This window comes from Panthera onca, chromosome D4, assembly GCF_046562875.1.
Source record: "Panthera onca isolate mPanOnc1 chromosome D4, mPanOnc1 haplotype 2, whole genome shotgun sequence".
Lineage (NCBI taxonomy): Eukaryota > Metazoa > Chordata > Mammalia > Carnivora > Felidae > Panthera > Panthera onca.
In genome coordinates, this window is record NC_138351.1 from 35,036,617 (window position 1) to 35,056,446 (window position 19,830).

Below are 19,830 nucleotides of genomic sequence, written 5' to 3' on the forward strand. Positions count from 1 at the left end.
ACCTTAATACAAAATTGTTTATCTTCTCAACATGTACATACGTCTCTTGAATTCATATTATCAATTATCCTGAAGGATGGAAACCTTTTACATTTTCAGAAATCATTTAAAGATTTTCTTAGAATTTCTCCAGCACAAAATGGGACACTACTATTACACAGAAGTGTATTTACTTATTTTATATGATAAAATAAAGTAGCTTAGGAATTACAATGAACAACCAATATATATCACCAGACTGATTGATAAAAAAACTTTTTGGTTGTGGAAACTGAATTATATCAATCAATACATTGTTTATCAATATGTGGGTTAGATTTTAATCAGAGCCCACATAAGAATAAATTGTAAGGTTCTAAGGACAGTCGAAACATTTTAGAGTTAGAAAATTTTTATAAAACCTCTTTCTTGAAGGAAAAAGGTATGAAATCCTAAAGTCAAAGTATCTACAGAAATTTCTGCTACTGTTCATTACGTTACAGATAAGATCTTAACGACAGGGAAATATCTTCTAAAGGCATGTTAATTTGAAAAGTAAATTCAAACAAAATGTACAGAAATAAGTCATCATATTTCATGTATCAATAATCAAAAGGCACTTTTTTACTCTCTTATAGTTACATGAAGTAGCAAAGACCTCTTTAACTTTAAGGAAACATACCCAAAGAAATTAAGTGCCAAATGATAAACTATGGTAACTAGGTCACCTTTAGGTTTCTGACAAAAACAAATCAAGGTAAGTATTTTAAAATGATCTGTGCCTACTATTGGTAGCCATAGCAGAAAATGGTACAGGTCTGTGGATGGTTTATGAATTTATCCACAGGGATAAATAGGGGTGAACTGCCTTAATTCTTAATAGCCAAGACATAAATAAATTTTTATAATATTATAATATAATATTTTAAACTTTTGGGGGTTATTTAAGTATATAAGAATGAACGATACTGTATAATAGGGACTAGTTAAGGGCAGTGGAATATTTGACCTTTAATATTAATATAAAATGTTCTATAGCAGGCTGACATTCAGATATGAGAATGGTTCCGCTAAATTACAATGATCTTCATTTATCAACACCTTAGAGTAAGTGAATACTGCACTGCTTAGATACTTATTAGCATCAGAGTACTTGTGACAATGAAGTAGAAATATGGATTTAACTGCTTCCCCCCGATATTTAATTTTTCAAAAACCCTATAGATACCGAGTTCCTGATAATTACTACATTAATTTAAAAACCATAATTAATCACATCATATCATTATGTGCTTGATAATTCAAGGTTTTAAAAAAGAGTGTAATTTATATATTAGATTTATGTCTGACTTTAAAAACAGAAGGTCTGATCTTATGGTTGAAAAATTCAAATTTCATTAATCCAGAATTGAAATAACCAGAAAGATAAAATCGCCATAATTTATTTCGTAGAAAATAAGGAATAACAACACATACTTTTACTGGTAACCTAGAACGTCTCTAGATCCTGAAAGACTTTTCTGAATAATCAAATAAGAAATTAAATTCAAATTATGTTCAGAATATTTTAAATGTTAAATATTTTCTTTTATTCTAATTTAAGGAATTGAATAACCTGTGTGAAACATTTCTAAAATCTCCTAGCTACCATAATGTTAGATTGACTTCAACATCCATTTCCCAACCATTTGAGATAAACTGAATTTTGCCATGACATGTTACCCCTTAATATTGGTCCATATTCAAGGGACATAAGCACACAAAATTTGACTGTTATAATATCAATACCAGTTACAGATGAAGGTAAATCCAATACAATTAGCTATGGCTAAGAGATCAGCTCCCAACTCTCCCAAGTGTAGCTGCAATGTGCCATCATACACAAATCTGTTAGGCAGGAGTTCCAAACTCTTTTGCCATGAATTAATTTTCCAAAGCTATCAAATAAATAGATTGGTTGGTTTTGAGTTAAGTTCATTCTGTGCCAACACAAGTATCATTAGTAGTGAAATAGTTATAAAGGATCTTGATAATACACAAAAAGATACCTAAGCAGTACATGACACCCTTGCAGAGTCCCTTCTGTGCCAGCATACATTATGAAGGTCCCCTCCAGCCACATGGGATTCTACCTTGCTTGTTAAATGACCCACTATCCTGCAGACTCCGTGGGACTACCCCAAACACCACCACGTTCATGAAACTCTATCTTACCCACCAACTACCTGTGATTTCCCTCCTGCTGATCTCATGTGGATCAACAGCTGAGTCACTCATCCCACTGTGTTTTGTGTTAAAGATATTTGTGTATTTGTCTTCTACTCCCTGTTAGACTGTGAGGTCCTTAAGAATGGATCATACAACTTCCTGTGCCTGCATTTATTCTCTTTGGCGTCTGGAACAGTGCAGACTCTTAGAAAATAAATTTAACAGAATCTTTCCTTCAAAGGGATGGCAACTAGGCTCAGAGCTCTCGAACCAAAGCTGCATAAAATATCTCATGCTGGGCTTACATGGAATACTACACTTTACGCTTTACAGAATGGATTCTCTCCTTTTTGGATTCATTAATATGGTAATTACAACATCTTATGTATCTGAATAAATATTCATCTGTGCGTCAAATTTTCCGTTTTCTTCTTTGGTATTTCTTTTTTCAGGTCAGGCCTTAATACATTAAGCCTTTAAATAAAATAACTGAACAACCTGATGATGTAGAGTAAATCCTAGGATCATTAAGTCCAGTTCTCCATAAATTCCTTAAGAAGCATTAAGATAATAATAACTTTCAAAACTTTTAAAAGTTCAAATCACACCAAAGTGCCATCCTATCATTCTCTGTGCCAAGAATGTGGATAATACTGCTTTCAAATTGGGATTATTTAGAGAATGCAAAACCAAACAATTCTGGGTTTGCTGGTCTAAGCATAATGCAGCAGCAGAGAACTTCTGATATTTACTAACAGGAAACAGATTATAAATGGAAGATGTTTAAATCTACCCAAATCATTCTGAATCATCTCTAATAAAGAATAGCTTCCTGTTGCATTCTAAAACTAGCACAGCAAGTCATCTAAAAGTATCTTTTTTTCACTCATCCATTCATTTAACAAATGTTTATAAAGCACCTACTCTATGTCTGCATTGCAAACGGGGGCTGCAGTTCAGCAGTTAATACAACAGGTTGTGCCCTCCTGAAGTTTACTGGTAGTTAAATATAATTAATCTACAGTCCTGGCTTCTTTGAGTGGTTCATTGATCATATATAAATACAGTTATTTTAGTCACAGACCTCTCATTGATGCAAATTTACACTGTCAGTGCAACGAGCTATGAGTCATAGCATCCAGGTTCTAGTCTCCTTTCTGCAGATTAAGTGGCTTTGAGAAGTCACGTAACAACTCATAGTCTCTGTTTCACATGTAAGGTTGGATGAGTAAGTTCCATTCTGCTTTTCTTACAAAGTTAAGAGGTTTAATAAAAAGATCTTATAGAGTCATAATGCACTGGATATATGTGTGTGTGTGTGTGTGTGTGTGTGTGTGTGTATGATGAAGTACTAATTTTACATGAATTGCTTTATCTGTTACTAATTACAGTCCTATGGTACTGCAATAAAATACCATTGTTATCTATGTGTCTGAGCACAGAGGTATCTGTAAGAAATGTATCTTTTAAGGTTACCTTTTAAGAAATGCATTTAAAGAATGCATTCATTTATTTTCACATATTACTACCAATAATGTTCTGGTAGCAATCACTGCATAGGCTCATCTTCCTTAAAGGCTTTCCTCAAAAAACCCCAGTGTAGATGATGGTGGAATGCATTTTAGTTTTGTTGTGGTTGGTATGAGAAAAACAAAATCCTGTAGCCATCTCAGAATTTATTAAGCAGAACGGACTCAGTGTGACCCCTGAGGTGCTTTAAAGTTTCCCAGCTGGAGAAGACCAAAAACTGCACAGTTTGGGAGACATAAGCACTAAACATGTCACCCCAATGACAAAGAAAAGAAAAGGAAGACATTTGATTGAAAGGTAGTAGGGAAGAGGGAGGAAGTGTTACCTTACAAGATCTGAATATCTTTAATATTAACCAAGATGAAACTTGCTTGTACCTCTTGCCAGAAATGAAATTCAATAATTGATCAAGTTCAAAGACGCAACAACAAATGAAATCTCCAGCTGCCTTCCCAACCTCTGCCCTCCTAAACAAAGATGGTGTCGCAGATGTAGCCAGTCTCAATTAACATTTAACCTTTGCTCTTTTATGTTTAGATGCACTTTGTAATTAATATCTGTCACTCTTATTTGCCAGTTTTCCACAGAGAAATTCTCCTTTAGTCACACTTTAATGCTTGTCTCCCCACTCCCTGCCTCTATACACACACAGTGGGGATATTTTGTGTATGTGTTGTTGTTTTTCAAGCTGGTATGTGATTCCAGTCAATTCAGGGTAGATTTTCCCAGATTCAAACAAATTTTTTTCCAGTAAAGATTCCCCACTTTTCCACAGGCAAATAGAATTAAGATTCTGTTGGAAATTAAAAATTTAGTACAGCACCATACTTTTTTATTGAGAATGGTAAATAAACATTAATATCCATGAGTTTACAAGAACAAAGTGTACAAGCATACACCAATAGTTCCATTATTTTTCAAGGACCTGGACATATAATCAAATAGCAATGATCACTTCCTCCACGTTCCCATCTATCTATATGTATAAATGTTTGTATGCACACATGGATTTCTAATGACTGCCCAACATCAAAAGTTTTAATGACTTTAATTATTTAATGACTTAATATACTAAATAATAACTTAATTATTTCTTGCCTCATTATTTTAAAAACGTGTATGCTTTAATATTTTTAATTCTTTTGTCTTTATTTTTAAGTTATTTTCTAACCTTATGGAGATGTAAATGACATATAACTTTGTATAAGCTTAAAGTGTACAACATGATGATTTGATACATGTATATATAATATAAAATCATTGCCACAATCCATTAATACCTGCATCAGCTCACCTAATTGCCTTTTTTGTGTGAATAACATTTAAAATCTACTCTCTTAGCTACCTTCAAGTATATAATATACCACTGTTAACTATAGTCACCATGCTGTACATTAGATCCCTAGAACTGACTTGTCTGATACCTTGAAGTTTCTACCCTTTGACATCTCTCCACTTCCCCCACCCTCTCTGCCCTTGGCAACCTCCCTTGTACTCTCTCTGTCTGTGAGTTCAGACTTTTTAGATTCCACATGTGAGAATATACAGTATTTTTCCTTCTGTGTTTGGCTTATTTTACTTAAAATAATACCCTCAAGTTTCACCCATGTGGTTGCAAAAGGCAGGATTTTCTTCTTTTTTATGGCTGGATAATGTTCCACTGTATACACTGTATGCATAATTTTTAAAAATTGATTCCTGTTAGGTGTCATGTAAAGCATTCAAGTCTTCCTCTGAAATGACCAAAGATATCTGATAGGAAATGATATTAGTAAAAACTTTATGAAATATGTTATAAATGCATAAGCTGAGAATCATAGGTCAGGCAGACCTGGATTTGAACATCAATGCTATGGGGCCATGATATAAGTATTTAATCTCTCTGAGCACTAGTTTTCTCATCTGTAAAGTACAAGTAATAATAACTAGACTTATTCTACAAGGAATAAAATCCTATAATATATGTAAAGCATAGCACCTGGTTTTCAAACAAATACTTTTCCCTTACCAGTATCTCTCTTGCTGTGGTCACAAAATCATAATGGTGGTTTCAGGCACTGATTTCCAAAGGGTCAAAAACTTGAAGAAAAATCCAGGAATAAAAATGCCCTCGAAAGCTACTACTTATTCATATAGTAATTACTAGTTCTCAAATCTTGCTATGTTTAATAAACTTATCTTTGCCCCATACAGATCATTTGGGCATTCTCTTTGGAGAATTAAAAATGGTGCCTGGGTGTTTACTTCACGGATGTTTAGGAAATGTTTGAGGCATTATAAGTACACATCACTAATTTTGAGGGTGTTAAGTAAAAGTCACCTATTATATATACCTGGCTGCTAGTGTTACCTCTTCTGTGTGTCATGTTGCTTGACCTGTCCTGAGTCTCAATTTCAGCCCTTAATGATATTACCACAGTTCTTCACATATTACAGATATAGAAAGAAAGAAAAAAGAAAGAAAGAAAGAAAGAAAGAAAGAAAGAAAGAAAGAAAGAAAAAAAGAAAGAAAGAAAGAAGAAAGAAAGATTAGGAGGAAAATCTGAATTGAGATAATTTCCCCCCTTATTTTACCTCTCAAATGAGATAAGAAAAAGGGTTATGAAAATTCTAAAATATTATTTATTATCACCAATCTGAAACTTTTTGTCCACTGTGTAAACGGAACAAGATCACATAGTTGTTAAATTGCAATCTTACTATAATTATTATAACTTGCTTTGGCCCTGCCAGTGATTCCTACTCACAGATTCACAGCGCCTTACTATAGAAAGAAATACAGGGATTATTTAAGCAACATTCCCCCACACCCTATTATAGATGAGTCCATTGAGGTTAACTAGTGAAGGGCTTGTAAGTCCAAGTTTGAGTATATAAAACAGTATGCAAACCTCTGCTTCAGACACAAAGTGCTCACACTGTGGTTTATTCCTTGATTCTCATCCCATTAACAACACGCTTCAGGAACTGTCCAACCATCTAAATAAAGGTTCAAATAGAAGAACATTTATAATCCTCTCCTTTAATGGCACTTCTTGTCCCAAAGGCAAAGGAAGGAAATGCAAAAGATAGTAAAAGAAGTCCTCCAGGGAATGCACAGCTACATGGAGCCAGTATCCCCTCATCCAGGGTTTGACTTCCCTCAGTTTCAGTTACACGTGGGCATCCGCAATTACACACGGTCCAGAAGCAGGTGATCCTCCTCCTGACATAGGTCAATAGCTCCCTAACGCTCCATCATGTCCTTCACCTCACTTCATCTCATGACACAGGGATTTTATCATTTCACATTATCACAACAGGAAGAGTGAGTACAGTAAGATACTGGGAGGGAGAAAGCCCACATTACATCACTTTTATTACAGTGTATTGTTATAAATGTGATATTTGATTATTAGTTATTGGCAATAATCTCTTACTGTACCTAATTTGTAAATTAAACTTCATCGTAAGTATGTACATATAGGAGAAAACACAGTATATACAGGGCTTGGTACTATTGTGGTTTCAGACATCCCCTGGAATTGATTCCTCCTCAGATGGGGGGCATTACTGTACTTCCAAGGAGTGTGAGTACCAGAGGGAAATCAGTATTTGCCTGAAAAATGGTCACTTCCTGTCAGCAGGATGCTTTTAAAAGTGGAGCTTTTTGACCAGTTGCAAATTCTAGTTTCCTCCTCCTAGGTGAACTTGTAAGTCCTAAAGACATTTGCTTTTATTCAGGAAAGGGCCTAGCAACCCAGAGCTTACATTTAGCAGTTGAGAAAATTACTTAAATTTTTTCAGCTTTGGTTTCCTCATTCTTAAAGCAGAGACAATAGTCATACTCTCTCAGTGAACAGACAAGAGGATTAAACAATACAATGCAGGAGCGCCTCTTGATTTCAGCTCAGTTGTGATCTCATGGATCCTGGGATTGAGCCCTGTGTCAGGCTCTGTGCTGACAGTGCAGAGTCTGTTTGGGATTCTCTCTCTCTTCCTCTCTCTGTGCCCCTCCCCCACTCACACATGCACACACTCTCTCAAAATAAATAAACATTAAAAAAAAAAAACAGTGCACATGTAAAGCAACTGACATATAGTGGACATTCAGCCACTGTCTGCTATTATTTTCACTCAGGAATAGTTATACACACAAGCAAAGTATGTGTGAAAAAAAACTCCCTTCCTTTCTCTGATCTGAAAAAATGCACACCTTAGATAACATGAATAAAACATACACTATCGTTATTAGGCTTCCCCTATGATATAATTACATGAAAAAATAAGCAGCTTACAATGATTTCTAAAATTAAATGGAATTAGTTTTGCCAATGAGGAAATCAAACTCAATTAGAAGATTTTTGACATTCTCTTCAATAACCTACTCTTTTCAAATCCTGTTAGCAACTATATCTTGAAACATTTTACTTTCATCCTTTGACTTCTTTACAACTATATTTATATTTTTAAAATGACAGAATCATTTTAGTAGGCCTATGCATATTAACTTTTTTGGCAGAAAAAGGGTGAAAAAAAGCCTACTGCCAGAAAGCCATGTCAAAAACCCATTTATTCCCAATATATATTCTAAAGCACATACTACATGTTTGTTCTTTCAGTATTTTTTCCTTATGTTTGAAAGCCACCATTTCTTTTCAGAGTACAAAATTCAAGGCACTTTAAAACCAACTATTTTGACTGGAGAGAAACAAGTGGCAAGGACTTTCTCTGAAGAAAAATATACTCCACTACACCTTTAACTTCTTTCTAACGTCATAGACCTTGTACAGTGGCTACCTGGCAGTGTACTGGAGAAATAAGAGGGACTGAGACGTGATCCTTGGCCACAAGAAGTTTGAAGTCCGGTAACGAAGACAGGTAGGCCTATAAAAATAGACTGTGTTGGTCAATGAGATGTTTTAACACCTCTCAATCTTATAACATTCTGAGCCTTCTAAATTTGAAAGAGAATCCTGATGACTATATCCAGTTAGAGATGGATTTTCTGGTTTTGTGTAACAGAAGGAAAAAAAAGGGGAGACTCCAAAGTGACTATATTACCCTATTGATAGAAAGTTCCACTGGACTTCAGTTAATTTAATGAGACCTGTGCTCATCAGATCAAAGTCATGGAACTCTACAGATAGTGCAACCTACAGATATTATCTGGAAAAATAAGAAGAGTAAGAAAAAAATGAATCAAGATCACCTTCCTCCTGGGCCTAGACCCATTTTACAGTATATGACGTGGTATAATCCAAACTATGGTGAGGAAACTACAGCTCAGACAAGTTGACCAGCTCAAGTCCACAGAGCAAATAGAGCTGGGATTAAAATTCATATTTCCTCCACTTTAAAAGTCAGGCCTGGTGGTCTCTCTTTGTGTTTTTGTTTTTTCCTTTGTTTTGAGAGAGCGCAAACGAGGGAGGGGCAGAGACAGAGACAGACAGACAGACAGAGGATCTGAAGCGGGCTCTGCACTGACAGCAGCTAGCCAGATGTGGAGTTCGAACTCACAAACCACAAGATCATGACCTGAGCCAATATCAGATGTTCAACTGACTGAGACATCCAGGCGCTCCTCTGGTGGTCTCTCTCTAAACCTACATATTCTTTTTTTTTTTTTTAATTTTTTTTAAATATTTATTTATTTTTGAGACAGAGAGAGACACAGCATGAACGGGGGAGGGGCAGAGAGAGAGGGAGACACAGAATTGGAAGCAGGCTCCAGGCTCTGAGCCATCAGCCCAGAGCCCGACGCGGGGCTCGAACTTGTAGACCGCGAGATCGTGACCTGAGCTGAAGTCGGACGCTCAACCGACTGAGCCACCCAGGCGCCCCATAAACCTACATATTCTTGAAGGCAGAATAAACACCAGAGTAATCCAACCCCAATATCAGAAATAAAAATCTTATGCAAGTCATTTTTATACAATAATCATGGTAAGAGAGTCAATGGCTTATCAATTTTGGAAAATGACTATAAACTCGATTATAATATAAAACAAAAGAAATATGAATAGACAGAGAAGGAAAAACTTTTGGATGCCAATCCTACAGCTGCATGTACTTTTTTTGTTGTTGTTGGTATTTTAGGAGATAATTGGATCATTTTAATGTGCACATAGATATCACACTTTTATTTTCAAATATTCATAAAATGATGACAATGCTACCAGTAAGTTGATTTTAAACTTCAAACTACAAACATGTAATTTTTGTAAAACACAGAATCTTTGTTCAATGTGTAATGAACACAATCAAACCTACCTCTCGTCAGAGCATTTCTAGAGATTTAAATAGTACCTGCCAAACTTAAACAGAATCACTTTATCTTTTGGTACTGTAACTTCTATAAGTCACGTAAAGAGCACATGCTCTGAGGTTACCTACAAATATCAAGCAAGTATTGACAAAGCCTTCCTGAAATTAACTATATATGTTTAATGCAATCAGTATTTTAATTTAGCATCTTGGCTGGCTTAAGAGATGGTATGATCACTCTTCTGTAACTAATGCATTGAGATTCTGTTCAGACTTTTTTATGCATTCCATTCCATCTGATTAAAAGGGTTTTGATATGAGAGATATTTGGATTACTTTTAAAACCATATTTTAAAAACCACTTTGCTCAAATTAAGTATTCCAACATGCTCCCTCCTTTTGGTTGCTGAACTGAGATTTACTATAATGGTGCCAGAAATATATTTGCACTGATATAACTTAGTCGATGGAAATAAAAACCTAATTCTGTCACAGGAGTAACTAGGACAACTAAAATGCAGGAGCACCCATGAATTGCCTTTGTTCCATCACAATTACAGTAACAAAAATATTTATGTTAAGGGAAGAGCTGCTGACACCAAAATAAGTGGGAAGTGAGGTTTTAAAGATGAAAATAGAAGCTGTGAGCATTCACAGACTGCAGTTTATTTGAAGATATGAACCACCGCACCTACCTAGTCAGTACTAATGAACACTATAATCACTATAATCAAACAAACAAAGCAACCACACATTAGGAAAGAAATGAACTATTATTTAGAAAGTTTCACTAGATTTTTGTATGGGTAATTTTATTTCAAAATGGAATTTAGAATAGCTTCATTAAAAGGATTTCTGCTTTTGAATAGGGATTTGGTCAGGGCTCACCTCATATCTTTATTACCCCCCTTTTAAATAAGTTTATGAAAGCGAACACAAAAAAGTCTTTCACAGTCCTTCAGAACCTGATCCTCCTATAATTTCAACAAGTGTGGTCTACTCCATTGTTGATCTTTTGTTTTGTATCCACAGTCCTTCTCTTTTACCTTAGAGGTATCCTCCATTAATGAAATATACAACGGAAGTAGTCAAGAACGGTGTGAGCACATAACCAGGCATAAGGATCTAAATAGAAGCCACATGCTACTAAATACTCTAGCCCACTCTAGTATGTAAGGTTCTACATAACTTAGAAACCTAAATTTCAAGCAGTGCTTGAGGACACATTTGCTCTACAAAATGAAAATCGGCATATTTCTGCAAAACACGCATTCGGTTGGAAGTGGTAAAAGTGTCTATTGCTTTCTCTCTGCTCTTCACCTTGGATATGACTTTAAATCCAACAGCATCACCTGGTTTTGTCTTTTTTTTTTTTTTTTCTCAGTAACACCCTGCCAGCATCTCCAACTGATTTGGGATTTGGAAGTACAAAAGGGTCCAGTAAAAAGGATGCCACTGTACAGCTGGAAAGGGGTTTCTTTAATGGAAGGGAAATGTTCTGCAAGCTAACCAAAAGTAACCATACTCCTGCTCCTGCTACCTCCTTTCACTAGAATCCTACTCTTTGCAGACAGAACATCACCATCTTTTTTCATGGTGGGTACTTTGGGGAAAGCACTCATCCAATTTTACATTCATTCACTCTAAAATGACAGCAATAAAATACCAAAATATACACAAAATTTCATTGCCAGTAGAACTTTAAAAATGTATATTGTTTTTGCACTTTGCTTGTTTGCTCATTTGTTTATTGCTTTCATGGAGAAAACATAAAAAATATTAGTAAGTATACTAACAGTATGCCACAGTAAACCCCGGAGACAACTCAATAATCTTAACAGCTGCCCCACTGTATTTATGTAAAGTCAACTTAGTGACACAAGTAAACCAGTAGATTTAATTCAAAATACAAAACAATCAAAATTATATCCATTTTGACTTTATAAGTCATTACTGGCTTTTTATAAAATATGAAATATATGTATGATCTAGACCAATGATTTTCAAAGGACCACCTGCATCAAATTCAAATAGGATGCTTATGAAAATTGAGATTCTTGGGACCCAGATTGGACTCACTGAATCAAACTCTCTGGATGCAGTGTCTTAGAACACACATTTTCAAAGAGCTCCCCAGATGCTTTATAACTACCACTGACTTAGACATTAACAGGATGTTTGCACTTCATAATCACAGAGATGAGGTAACACTGAGAGATGAAACACAAGTGCTCAAGTAGCCAGATTAGCAAAAGGAGCCACTGTCTAGAGAGCCAAAGAATGGAAGGAAAGTCAGAGTCCACAGCCCAATGAAGCTAACGAAGACCAAAACTGACATGTCCAAGGTCACCAAACTAGTTGTCATATTATTTGTACTCGAAACCAGGTCCCATGCCTGGCTGATGCCTAGTCTAGCTTCCTACACTTCATCTGTCTCTACAAAATAAAAGTTTGAAAACACTAGCTGACTAAACTTCACACTTAACTTTCCAAAATGTCTGTATATTCAAAATATTGAAATACCGTTTTATGTTTATTCAGTTCCTTACCAATCAAAAACTGTTTCCAGATTTCCTATAATCCTTGATGTACCAGTGTAAAGGTAGCCAGGTATTAGCATCTCCTCCCTACAGGGAAAAAAAACCCTGCAGATTCCAGAGATTTAGTGACTTCCCAAGTCTTACAGCCCTAAAAGTGAAGTCAACAATCCAATTTTGACTATCTCTCTCAAAGCTCAGTCTTCCTTCAATGTATACTTTCTTGAACTTTTGTACCAGCTCTCAGCTCAACCACTGACATTTTCCCACTTTTTATTTCTTTTTAATTTTTTTAATGTTTATTCATTATTGAGAGACACAGAGCATGAGCACGGAGGGGCAGAGACAGGAGGAGACACAGAATCTGAAGGAGGCTCCAGGCTCTGAGCTGTCAGCACAGGGCCCGACGCGAGGCTCCAACTCACAAACCTTGAGATCATGACCTGAGCCGAAGCCGGACACTAAACAGACTGAGCCACACAGGTGCCCCAACATTTTCCCACTTCTTAGATTTAAAGATTCAGTTCTCAAGGATCTCTTCCTAAAACAGATGTTACTCGGGGTGCCTGGGTGGCTCAGTCAGTTAAGCATCTGACTTCAACTCAGGTCATGATCTCACAGTCCATGGGTTTGAGCCCCTCATCGGGCTCTGTGCTGACAGCTCAGAGCCTGGAGTCTGCTTTAGGTTCTGTGTGTGTCTCTCTCTCTGCCCCTATCCACTCATGCTCTGTCTCTCTGTTTCTCTCTCTCAAAAATAAATAAACATTAAAAGGAATAATTAATAAATGAAATAAATAAATAAATAAATAAATAAATAAATAAAACAGTTGTTACTCTCTGCAGCCAGAGTCTCTGTACACATATCTGAAACTCTGGGTGGTGACTACACATTATCTCAATGGATTTTTAGAAGATAACTGGAGGAAGGTTTAATGTGTGTACAAATCCAACAGATAAAACACTGTTGAGAACCAGTGTTCATTGTATTATCAGTTTCAGCCTGATAATTTGATATGACAGGTGTGAGGCACAAGCTACAAGTCTCTCCTTCTTAAAACAATAATTGTGAGCCTTTATTCTACACCAGGAATATCAAGGTCATTGTCTGGATCAAACCTAAAAGGGAGTTTCCATCAACAGATGTCATAACAAATAAGCACCAATCTGACAAGCTCTTACAGAACTATCACCTGCTATCAGAGCTGCTATGACAGCTGCGGAGTAGTAAGACAACATGGGCCAATTCATCAGTCCTCTGGGCCCCAAGTGCTTCCCTAATGGGTACGACAAACATATGTCTCACTGCTATACAATGGGTGTTTATTACTGTAGGGTTGTTTGTATAATGATCAAAGTAATCAGTGTTGATAGTCATTTTTTTTTGATTGACGGAAAGACAGAATTGCATAACTCTATTGAATGAGTTTGCCATAGTATGATGGACTTTAAAAACGAAAAGGTGTGCACCTGTGCATGCGCACAAACACACACATACACCCACATACACACCCACAATCCTGCCAAGATATAAATAATATACCCATTTCCTGGTCTTTCATGTGGTATTAAATTTGCCCTGCAGATATGCTTCTTCTGGCCTGGCCAAGTCCTGCTTACCTTTGAAAGACTCAGTGTAAGTCCTCTACTGGGTCTCAAACTTCCCATGCCTCCAGAACCTAGGCAGGGTTTTTAAAGAGGGACTCAGACTAGATGCGGATTAGGATAGATCAATGAACTCAGATTATCTCATTGTTTTTTAAGTGTATTTATTTATTTTGAGACAGGGTTGGGCAGAAAGAGAGAGAATCCCAAGCAGGCTCCATGCTGTCAGTTCATAGCCTGATGTGGGGCTTGATCCTACAAACCGTGAGATCATGACCTGAGCCTAGATCAAGAGACAGACGCTTAACCACTTAATGAAGTGAGTCACCCAGGCACCCCACAGATTATCTCATTGTAATCAACAGTCATGCCCCAGCTCTAGCTGACTCTCTCCATAGGGAGCCTGCTTTCAGGGTTACCAGGTCCTCAGTGTTTCAAGAGAAGTGAAAGTCTGAGTTTTTATCTGCCATCCATAAATTCTTAAATTTGGGGAACTGTTTTTATTATGATTCCCCTGAAAATTAGAGCTTGAGATAAAGACTTGCAGGTAGTTTATTTGGGAAATTTATGCCAGAGTAAGGAAAGTAAGGCATGGAGGGCTTAAAAAACAACCAAGGGGGTCTTACTGAAATCCTACTGGCCTCAGAGACATGCCACAGAATGGCTCCAAGAATCTTCTCTGTGGATAATGGAAAACAGGGGCATTTTCCTCTAGACCGTCCTTTGCTGGTTAAGTGTTCCTATACTTCCCAGTTGTCCCTGCCAGAGTGCTGAGTGGCTCCCTCAGTTTGAGAGAAAGCCCTGACAGAGACAACAATTGTGCCTGAGGTGGGCTGCAGTCAGCATTCACGGAGTCACAGCTGTGACTGAAATTAGAGGTAACTGAAGAGATGTGACTTATGGCATCAAAAGCAAATACTACAGCAACTAATAAAATCGTAAGCATAGTGCAGGTCAAACAATTAATGGACACAGGCCTGATTTGGCTTATGGACTCCATCTGCTTTTCATCTTGAGGAATGTCTTCCCTGACTACCTCCCAGAGCAAAGCCCCTGAGAATGAAGCTCCTCTACCCACCACACTGTCAGCATCAGTCATGGTCGCATCTATCAGTACCCTCTACTATGAGCACCCTGAGGAGACACTCTGTACCCTGTTCCTTATTCCCTGGATCTAGTTTAAGACAGATGTTCAATAAACCTCTACTGACTGAATTAGTTCACAGAAAAGGCCCTTTTGTGTTTGTGGGACTGAATAAACAAATATAATATAATTTTTAATAGAGCTCTATTAGCTCCAGGTACAACCCAAATCCAATCAGGAGAAACAGTCCTAAGGTCACTAAGGAACAAAGCAATCATTTCTCAACTCCTGCCCCATAGGGCCTTATGACTCAAAAACGTTAATCACTGACAAAGATGAACTTTGCTTCCTCCACTGCCTCCACTATTAAAATCACATGTCTCAACATATATACTTTTTCATATTAATTTAAAAAAAATAGAAAAAACATTCTTTGCTCCCAGAAAAACAAAAGAATTATAAGTCAGTTTTATCAGCTCCTACTACTGAAATTGAATTTTCTTTCTTTTTTTAAAAATTTGCTAATGTGTATTTATTTGTGATAGAGAGAGAGAGAGAGAATGAGCGCACACGAGCAGGGGAGGGGCAGAGAGAGAGAAGAGAGAGGGAGACAGAATCTGAAGCAGGCTCCACGCTGTCAGTGCAAAGCCCAATGTGAGGCTTGAACCCACAAACTGTGAGATCATGACCTGAGCTAAAGTCAGTGCTCAATCGACTGAGCTACCAGGTGCTCCTGAAACAAAATTTTCCTTTTATATGACCTAGTCATTCACTACCTTTCCCATACAAACTCTATCTTGATACTTGTACCTTTCTCTGATTCTCTCATAGCCTTTCCCTTAAAGACATCTGGTCTGGCTGGGACCTGAAGAGGGAGGCTTGAATGACAGATCTCCATAGGGAAGCTTCAGAGAAATCAGTATAGTTGGGAGGATTCTGGAACATTCCATAAAAATAGAGGCTCTCCTTATACCAGTAACTGAGTGGGTACTTCAACATAAATGGCAGAACTGGTTGAACATTTCTATCCTACTTTCTACATATGGTGTAAACAAAACAGAAAAACTAAGTACTCATTAGAGAAAGCCTAATACACAATGAAAGTATGCCTGGAAAACTTTCATCCTTGAAAAAAGTGCAAAAAGGTATCCTAAGTAACAGACTTGCTACACTATTTCTAGCACACTATTTCTGGCAATAATATAAAATTTTAAAAATATATATAAATAGAATCTATATAAATGGGTAATTAGAGAATACTAAGTAGGTCATTCCCAGGTGAAATGTTCATTTATAGAACTATAAATAGCTGAGTAAAGTTTCTATATAATTACTTCACATCAAACTCTTAATTTATTTCTATTAATTTATTTTTTTTATGTTTATTTATTTTAGAGAGAGACAGAGCATAAGCAGGGATGGGACAGAGAGAGAAAGGGAGACACAGATTCAGAAGCAGGCTCCAGGCTCTGAGCTGTCAGCACAGAGCCTGACATGGGGCTCGAACCCACAAACCACGAGATCATGAGCTGATATTGGATGCTTAAATGTCTGAGCCACCCAACTGCCCCAAAACAAAGTGTTTACACCCCACTTTACTAACTTATGTCCATCAGTTCCTACATATTATTTTTACTCTTGTATCATCTTTTGGCAATAAAGCTCCCGAATACATTCTGAAAGGTACACGTATAACTCCTTAAGAACGATCAACCAAGGGAGGCAGAGGGTGGAAAAAGTTGGATGAGAGTCCTATAAACCAACTTCATTCTAATCTTCCAATCTTTAGTTCACAATGACCTTCAAGCTATCACTAGAGAAACTAGCCATGCCATAGTAATGTGATAAACATTATAAACTTTTGGGAGGACTCTGTGGGGCATGGAATCTAATGAGATATACGAAAGGTAAAAAAAAAAAGTTATGATCTTGGAATTACCTCAGAAACATTGCTAAAAAATTCTAGTTGTGCACATCTTCAAGAAAACAGAGTACTGAGTAATAACTAAGAGAGCATGGTACAGACCCACTCCTGTCAAAATAATCTAATCTTCACTGATGAAGTGATGAGCCAGTAGATCAAGGGGAAGAAGCCAAAGACAATTTATATTTGGATTTTAGCAAAGCTTTTGATTCTGTTCCTCATGACATAATCATCAATAAATTGAGAAAATAGGATCCACACTGCATAGCTATGAAACGGCAGGAAGGTCATGCCTGGCAAGGAGCCATCGATGGAAAAGTGTCAGCCTCAGAGGTAGCATAACGAATGGGGTTCCACTTTGGTCAATTCTGGACAGTGCTCCAGTGGACATTTTTCATTAATGACCTGGGAAATGGAACAATTGGCACCATTATTAAGTCTGCATATGACACCAGGGAAAAGAGGATGAGGGGGCAGCAGGGAGCCACCAGCCATTGAGGAATATAGAATCAGAATACAAAATGACCTTGAAAGTTCCAAAAAGAAGCTGCAAGCAGAATGCCTTTCAGGGAACAACTACAATGTATGCAACTGCTTCTCCCTACATTTTCAGTACATGGGCTACCATGCAGTGCTCAAGTTCCAGTGTTACAGTTCCAGGTGGTGGCTTGTTTTGTTTTGGTTTTTTGTTTGTTTATTTTGTTTTGTTTTATTCCAGATTCTTGTTTCTGACATTACAGAAATGATGCACTTATTGAGGAAGGTCATTTAAAAGGGAATTACAACAGAGTTAAATATTACAGTAAGTATAGTACTCTGTCTGAAAGACCTCCCTGATCCTGGTCCACCATTTTCCCTCCCTCTCCCAGGTGGAGTCAGTTACTTCTCTTGGATACATTTACATTTCTCTCACCTTTCTTTTGCATCAGAATACTGTAGTGTAATCAGATTTATTTATTTGTTTGCCCTCTAAATTGCTAATCTTTGAAAGGGCATGGGCCATAGATTATGCACCTTTGTATCCCTTGAGCACATCACCTGACATATAATGAATACTCAATAAAAGTTTATTGATTTGGAACTGAAAACAAACAACACATATGCAAGGTGAGCTTCATGCCGGTCTAAAAAAAAATGTAGGAGTGCTGTCCTGAAACTCAAGAGTTAATGCCTGCAATTCAGCCAGAGTCAAGGTTCAAAATTGGAGCAGGGCATCTTGTGCACATGTGGAAATTTTCCATGCAGGGAGATGGGGAAACACCATGCAGAGTGAGTGCTGAGGGCCAAGACAGCACAGGGTGCCTTGAGGTGAGCTGCTCCAAGTGGAGAAAAGAGGCAAGGGTGGGAAGATAGGGAAGAATCTAAAGAAGGAGTATTCAGGGAACCAGAAGAACCAGGGAGGCTGGCCACTTGGAGCTGAGGCCAATAAGAATGTCCCACAAAGAGTGAGATTAGAGTGCCAAAGGCAGCAAGGAAAGTCAGAAAGAAGAAATACCTGGGGAGGGAACCCTAGACTGCACAACTTAATCAAAATGCATTGAGTGTGGCACAGAATATACAACAGTACAAGTAAGCATAAATAATAAAGATGAATACCAACAGATGTTCTTAACTGGGAGACTGGTGTCCACACATCCACAAGCATACACACATACACACACACACACACACACACACACACACACACACAGCACAGATTATACAAGTAGGAAGAGAATATACTGAGTCTAGAAAAATAATAAAGACACCTTAGAAGATCAATTCTCAACCTTAATAGGAAGGGAGGGTTTCCATCATTGAAATTGAAGTTCTGTTTCTGTGTGCATCTATACAGTCTTCATGGACAGTGTTCATTTCAGTAAATAGTAACTCAGAGGAAATGTGGCAATTTTGTCTGAAGACCCCTCTTCTTGCTCATTAAATTCTGTTCTCAAATATGGCCACATCTGTCTCAGCTTTCTCATGGCCCCAGTTCAGGGGGTGTATAGGAATTGTCATATCCCACATTTAGAGTGGCTACCACTTTATAGAATTTGGCTTTTCTTTCAATTTTCTCTTCATTTTTATTGAGGGAAGGGGCAGTGAGAGGACAATGTGGAAAGGAGAGAGAGTGAACCACTCATTTGAAAACTCCACATCTGATATAATTTGTTTCTCAGTCTTAAGCCACATTTCTGCCGCTTCTACTGGCATAAACGTAACTGGCTTACCTTTAATCACAGAGAATGACATTCTACTGAAACACCTATTTTCCAAGATAATCCACACAATCCAAGGTACGCAATAATAAATATTTAAGGTGAGTTAGACTCAAAATGTGATCCGATCTTTTTCAGTAGCTCAACTGTCAGGGGCTCTTCAGATAACTCAGATAAAAGGATTGGTTTAAAAACTAAAAATGAACAACCGCAAGTCAATACAAAAAATGAATTCTAACATTTACTCATAAAAATTAAACAACTCTAATATAATCACCTCATAGCACAGTATATGAATTTTGTTATCAATCATGTGCTGAAAACTTTAGAAGCTATGTGCTGCAGTCTTTAAAATAATTCTTACCAGTATGAGGTTATGATTTTCCCCCTAATTCCCTACACAAAATTATTGCTAAACAACTTTTAAGTCACTATATTACTGGCGTCAACATTGTTGATACAATTCTTTAGTTAAAGCTATTAAGTCTATTTTGGAGTATCTGATTCCAAGGACCTAAACCA

General features: G+C 37.1%; 1 protein-coding gene across 33 annotated transcripts in view; it reads right to left on the reverse strand.

The window, feature by feature from the left end:
* Nucleotides 1-19,830, reverse strand: part of PTPRD (protein tyrosine phosphatase receptor type D) — a 1,372,973-nt gene that overhangs the window by 467,826 nt on the left and 885,317 nt on the right. The gene's annotated exons all lie outside the window — the stretch shown is intronic.